Raw genomic sequence first — 7,200 nt, forward strand, 5'->3', positions numbered from 1 at the left:
CCTGCCAGTACTGAGTAATTATATATTTTTTTCTTTTGGCCTGGTGTTCAAATGGGAAGCACAAGGATTTTTCGAGTCTGGTTTACATTCAGAAATTGCCAGCAGCTCTGCGTGTGAGGAAACTCTAGGATAACCCAGGACCCAATCAAATGTGAGGGAAATGAAGTGACACATTGACTCTGCCTATTCCAGATTATGCTTAGAAGATGACAAGAAGAATGTTGAAAATCAGATGTATGTTTACGATGTAAGAAAGAGAGTCAAGCATGAAATATTCAAATGCTCTCACCCTGTTATTACGCTTTTGGGAATTTGTTCTAGAGAAAAATCTCAGTGAATGGAGAAAGAGTATTTACAGGGGAAAAAAGAGTTTATTAACATTGCTTAAGTTAAGGAAACATTATAAACAATTCAACAGGAGACAAATAGTTTCAAATATTGGGTTATATCCTTTCCATGGAATAGTATACAGTTGTTAAATTAGTACATACAAAGTCTATGTAGAAACATAGGAGTTTGTTCAGGATATTAAGTGCAAAATAAGTAAAGAAAATTTTAGCACGTAAAACTATACTAGTTAAACCTGCATGGATGAAAAGTGGAAGGCACTATAAAAACTACCTACAGTTGTGTAAAAGAATGACATCCTGTCTTAGTCTGTTTGCTGTTGCTATAACAAAATATTGGAATCTACATAATTTATATAGAAAACAAGTTTATTCATGTCACATTTCTGGGTGGAAGTGGGGAAGGCCAAAGGCATAGAGCCAGCATCATCTTGGCTTCTGATGGGTGCCTTCTCATGCTCCTGGCATGGTTGAAAAGCAGATGCACAAGCAGGTCATGTGCCATGAGACGGAGGGCTGACCTCCTGTAGTAGCTAAGTCATATCCATGAGAAAAACATTAATCCATCTGGAAGGCTTTGCTCCATGACCTGAACACCTCCTACTAGGCCCACCACCCAGTCCTTCCACAGAGGAATTAAAGCTGAACCTGAATTGTAGCAGGGACAAACCATGTTGAAGCTATAGCAAATTTCACATTTGAAAATTTTCTGTAAGGTCATCATTATGTAGTTACAGTGAAAAGTAGTAATTTTTTTAAGTGGGGGAAAGGTTTGTGTAAGCAGGCAAATGAATGCGTTACAGGGACGGCCATGGAAAATGCTTGGCCAGCACTGGGCATGTTACTTAGCAAGGTGTTGCTGACAGCGGATGGAGCAAGGGCTGGAAGCAGAGAGAGCTGGGCTAGAAGCCAGGCTCCACTTCATACCAGAAGCATGAGCCCAGACAAGTTCCTGAACTCCCTATGGCTTACAGAGCTGCAGAAATGGATGAATAAGACCTGCTTGTATGGTTCTTGCGGGTGGGGACCAGATCTGCTTGGAGGCCGGTATGTGCTGGGAGATCAGTGAATGGTGATTGTAAGATGTGATGCTGCTCTCTTTCTCTCTTCATATTTTCAGAAATTGTTGATACCGCCGTGGGGAGAAGGAAATCCAGTTTAAAAGGAAACATTTGCAAATATGTTTCTGTTCAGGAAATCAGCTGCAGACTGCACAGTTCTTTCCAGGACAGAAGAGAGTGAGTGAGAGAAAGCTCTTTCTCAACAGCGTCTCTGTTGTCTCTCTATCGAGTAATTTATCTGAGTATTTTGATTGATAAGGACATAGTATAAAAATATCACAAGACTGTAAATCTTCTGCTATGCACTGCAGGAATAAAATTAGTCATGAAAATGCAAAGAGCTGGCCGTGGTAGGGCATGCCTATAATCCCAGCACTTTTGAGGCTGTTGTGCTTTGTATCTAGATGTCCCCCCCAAGTCTTATGTGCTCATAATGAGGCTTTGGGGACTGACTGGATCATAGGTGTATGGTACTAGACCAGTCCGCTGATTGATTTAGCATAGTTCTGGACTTATGGAAAAGGGAAGACTCATCTTGGGTGTGGGTGACACCAAAAATAGGCTTGTAGCCTGTATAGAATAAAAAGGGAAAGAGGAAGGAGCTCTTGCTTCTTCCTGCCTGCCATGCCATGGACTCTTTTGCCTCTGCCATGCCCCTCTGCCTTGCTGCTCTGTCTTGGAGTCAGCCAACCGTGGACTGAACCATTACAAACTGTGAGCTAAAATAAACTTTCCTCCTTTAATTTGTGGGTGTTGAGTATTTTGTCCCAGCAACAAGAAAGTAAGACAGAGGCTGAGGCAGGAGGATTGCAAATTCAAGTTCAGCCTTGGCCCCTTTTGCAAAATTAAAAATAAAAATTAATAAAGGCCTGGGGAATGTAGCTAAATTCAAAAGTTCTGAGCTCAATCCCTAGTTCCCCAGTACTGCTTAAAAAAAATAAAAAGAAGAACAAGAATAGAAAAGAAAGAAAAAAAAGTGAGGACCAGAATTTTTAATTATTATTATGGTTATTATTATTGGAAATATAAAATCTTAACACTACCTATCGCTGTTACTTTTAAAAATCTGTGTAACTCTTGTTAATCTGGTATTTTGAAGTCAGTACTGAGAGAGTAAACAGCACAGAAATTTGCTTTCTGTGATATCAACAAAATTTGTCAATTACATTTAGATTTCCAGGACCTCTAGCCAGGGAGGAGAGAAATCAAATGGAGAGAGAAAACAGCTGACTTATGAATGTGAACAGAAACTCAGACCACCTGATGTCTGCAGAGAAATCTGTCGCCTGCAAAAGCCTGTATGTGTCTCCCTTGAAAATCCAGGCCAGCAACACAGCGGCAGTCCTCATCTCTGTCCACTCCTCCCGCCGGGGGAAAAAAATTCAGCACCTGTGTATACCAAGTCCTTTTCAAGATATTCCTTTTCATACTGGGGTGAGTTTTCTTTTTCCTCTTCCAATACTGTTTAGCAGTCAGAGCAGCTTGAATAACTGGAGTCATGTAAGCATCCGAATGCAGCTTTGCAGGCGGCTATGTTGGTAGAGGCAATTTTAAAGGAAAGCTCTTTGGCTGGGTATTTCGTGCTACATGGGATTGGGGGAATTAATAATGACTTCGTCAGTTTCCGAGCAGAAGAAAACGGTGTAGCTGGGGATATAGTTCAGTGGCACAAGCGTCTGCCTGGCAAGTGCAAGGTCTTGAGTTCGACTCCCAGTACCAAAAAACAAAAAACAAACAAACAAAAAAACCCCAAAACAGAAAACAGTGCTGCTCATTCCGACCCCTCTTCCCTCTGTGCATGTCTTTCCTCCATGTCCTGGAATGATGAAGGCTAGGAAACTCCAGCAGCAATCTGTCCAGCTTCTTGATGCCTGCTGGGCTTGCTGCAAACCTTCAAAACAGTTGGCTGATCACGGTATTAAAGATCCCAGTATAGCTGTCCTGTAGCCTCCCTGATTAACTAACATCAGCATGTAACCTTCTGTCATTCAGTAATTTTTATTATGCCAACAATAGTGGAGATTCTATTTTTGTAGTGCTTGGAATTGAACCCAAGGCCTCATGCACGCGAGGCAAGCCACCTACCACTGAGCTGCACCCCCAGCCTGATAGTGGAAATTTAAAAATAAACTCCCTGCAAACTCATGCACAAGGGTACTACCCCGATGGGCCACCTGCAACTATGCCGCTACAGTTGAAGCTTACTGCAGAAAGAACTGGGGTGTAGGTGACATAGCTTCATAAAAATAGAGTATTTTTAAGTGTGAGGCCTTGGGCTCAACCCCCAGATCCTTAGCACAAAAAGTAGTTTTGAGAGAGAGCTGTGAGTGCAAAAGCATCTGCTCCTCTTGCTGCAAGGTCTGCATCCCCAAGAGTCATCCTCCCTTCAGGAACTTCCAGCAGAGGAGCAGACGCTGACCTGACGCTCACATGTGTCCCCAGCCTGCAGGGGACAGCCACAGGCACAGCCCCCTTCTCCCAGCTCCCTGCTGGGTCTGCGGCTTGTCAGGCACCTGGTAAATTATGTGTCACCTTCCTCTTTCGGGCAGCCCCGCAGTGTCTGCAAGTGGCTCTCTTGGACTAAGAGTTAGTGAATGACAGCCCAGGGGCTATATCTGGCCTGCTGCTGTGCTTTTTTATGAATCACCCATGAGCTACAAATGGGTGGTTGAAGAAAAAAAGTCAAAACAGGACTACTATTTTGTGACATGTGCAAAAAAATCATATGAAATTCAAATGTAAGCATCCCTGAATAAAGTCTTATCAGAACCCAGCCTTACTTATGCCCCATTTGTCACTCTACCGCTGCCTTTATGCTGCCAGCAGTATTAGTACTTGTGGTGGGTACTGTGTGGCCTGTAACTCCTAACATGTTTGTCATCTGACCCTGCCCAGAGTGAGTATGCTGACCCGTGTCAGCACCCCCTTCACTATGGAATCTTTCTCCTTTCCTTCCCCACAGCTAGGGAGGCAGCGTGACCTGTGTGGGTAACCACAGCCCTCTCACTCCCAAGGCAAGAAAACCCAAAGGCTGCCTCTCCCTTCCCAGCCTGCTTGCTGGTAGATCTGGTTCGACTAAGCTCACAGCTGGGGGACAGGACAGGGCAAGGCACACGAAGGAGGAAGCTGTCTGCTCTGGGCCTAGATGTTTACGACAATCATTAGGATGAGAAATAATTAGGTGCCTGCACTGAAGACAGAAATGAATCAACAGTCATACGGGATGTGGGAGTCAAGGACCATTCATTCCTCTGTTTAGACTGTATTTGGGACCATGAATGGGGACAAGAAAGACCAGAGAAGGAACCGCTTTGGGAAGGGAGAAGGAAGATCCAAGATTCTGCTCTGGATGGACCAAGGTGGTGGTTTGTTGTGTGGACAAGTGGGGAACTGGCCACATGAATGTGGGTGGAAGCTCAAATTTGTGAGCTACCAGCAGAAGAAATCTTGGTAAATGAGAACACCAATGGAGTGAGTGCAGATGGGAATGAGGAACAGGCCAAGCACCCAGGACACGCCCTCCAACCTTCAGAAGATGGGAGGGGAAGAACCCAGGAGGGCAGAGTTCTGAATGTTTCATGCACTGCTATATTCCCGGCACTGGACACAATGCCTGGCACACAGTATGTGCCCATTAGAGCATATGTTGACTATGTCAGTGAAATTGCATTCCAGGGAACTAGAATCTTCCATTTGAAGTACGTAACAATAGCCACACCACACTCACCTACCCCCTCACGCTCCACCCCTTCTCATCTTCCTCTCCTCTTTTCTTCTGCCTTCTTGCCTGATCTATGCTACCCACTGGGGCACCCAGGCACCCTGGCTTGAGCATTACCTATTTGCATCAACTCTGGGTGATGCTGGTTGCTGGCTCAGTGACCAAGCCAGTCTAGAGCCTTCTTTTTGCCTATGTGCTGTACATTGTTTTAAAAAATGTCACACTTGGTCTTATTGGACTGCTCCTTCTATTGGAGCATTTTTCAGTTGGCTAATGCTATTGTGATTTCTACTTCCACTTCTTACATTAATGCCTCCCAGGTTGGTGTCATCTGTGATCTTAGGAAATTCCTGGGTACATCACTGGGGTAAAGCTAGAGATATTTCCCACAGGCTCCATTCTAACACAAGTGAGGTCATACAGGACACTTCCAGGTCAAGGCTACATCACTGATAAGGAGCCTTTTGGGCGATGTTATTCAGCTCTTAGTGCCTGCATTGAAGACAGAAAAATCTGTCTTGTTTCCTTCTATTCAGTTGATGAAAACTTATTCACAATGGAGTCTAAGGCCACATTCCAGCCCAGAGAGATTCTATCTCTTGCTCATTCCTTATCTATGCAGCTTATCTGCCATTGAATTAAACTTGTCCACCAAGACTTCATCTGCACATACCATGAGGGTGAGTGCAAACTGCTTGCTTGTTGTTGCTGGACTCATTCAAGAAAGGAGGACTTGTATTGGGACCTCCCTGGGAGTTGGGCGGAGTGGGGCACAGGACATCAGAGAGCACAAGCAAGGATCAAGGCCACCCTCACCCCCAGGCACTATGCCAGCAGGTGATGTAGACTTTCTCATTTAATGTACATAACAGCCCAGAAAGGTTGATATGTTTGTTTCTGTTTTCCAGCTAGGGAAACCGAGGCTCAGTGGGAAACACCTGAGGTAGAGCTTTAATTTCACACCCTTTGGGCTGACTCCCAGCAGTTGTAAATGTGTGCTACCCTGAACATTACTACCATGTTGTAGCAGAGATTTCTAAACTCACCCTGAAACACCACCGCGGTGTGGATGACTTCACCATGCATAACTCTGTTCTACAAGGTCCTGTCCCCATCTTTGATTCTCCTGGACATTTCTGCCTGGAAATCCTACTAAAAGCTAGAGCTCAATACATAGTCAAATAACTCTCTTCCCTGCTAAAGCCAGGCCTCCTTCCCTTGCCACCCTACCCTTTTCAGAGGTATGTGATTTTTTTAAACTTCTCGAAAGACCAGTTATTAGAAACCTCTCCCCAGGGATTTAATCTCCAAAATATTTCTCGCCTCTCTCCCTTTTCCATCTCCACCACCATTACCCTTTGGGCCTCAGTCCATATGGTTCCGTTTTCTCCAATGGCAAAACACATCTCTCCCCAGCTTTCACAGTTTAAACACAGCTCGATCAAGTCAGTTCCTCAGACCCCGGCACCTATGCATTGGAATCACCTGATATAAAGCACTGAGAATTAGTCAGCATCCTGGGTGTCCCCTTTTTAAAGCCCTTTTCAGAAGTCACATCAGGTGTATTTGTTCTTCTGAGATCAAGGACACTGTCAGGTTCTGAGGATCAGACCCAGCCCCCAGGCATTGAGAAGTTGTGACCCTCGCTGTGTTCTTGTCTTTTTGGATTGGATGAAGGCCGGGAGGCTATGCTACTAATAAAGAGTCAAGTACCATAGGTGAAAGTTAGCATCGTTGTGCTTTCTGATGTTTCCCCGAAAGATATCTGCTGTTTTCCAGTTACTCAGGTGAATGGTGCCCCCGTTAAGCCTTTGACCTCCCCACTAGAGGGTGATGCTTTAGGCTTACCAGCTGCAGTTTATGGATTTTCTGATCGGCTTTCTCTGACCTCTCTTCCGGGAGACAGTCCTTTGGTTGGCAAATCTGGCCAATTAAACCAGAATGTAATGGCGGTATTTCTTTTTGTGTTCCATATAACTATGAAGTGCTCCACACCAAAGAGAATCCCACAGCCCAACAAGTTTAGTACATCTCTTGGAGATCCACTTTAGCATGTTAAAAGCTCTGAGAA

At 44.6% G+C, this 7,200-nt stretch overlaps 1 long non-coding RNA gene across 1 annotated transcript; it reads left to right on the forward strand.

Moving 5' to 3' along the window:
- Window positions 1–586: 586 nt before the first annotated feature.
- LOC102022416 lies at window positions 587–7,200 on the forward strand. The gene is made up of 3 exons (XR_261478.2): window positions 587–1,585; window positions 2,581–2,842; window positions 4,371–7,200. It is a non-coding gene; the product is annotated as an uncharacterized LOC102022416 (long non-coding RNA).

The sequence above is a fragment of the Chinchilla lanigera genome, unplaced genomic scaffold (genome assembly GCF_000276665.1).
Source record: "Chinchilla lanigera isolate Chin_1 unplaced genomic scaffold, ChiLan1.0 scaffold00030, whole genome shotgun sequence".
In the NCBI taxonomy this organism is placed as follows: Eukaryota; Metazoa; Chordata; class Mammalia; order Rodentia; family Chinchillidae; genus Chinchilla; species Chinchilla lanigera.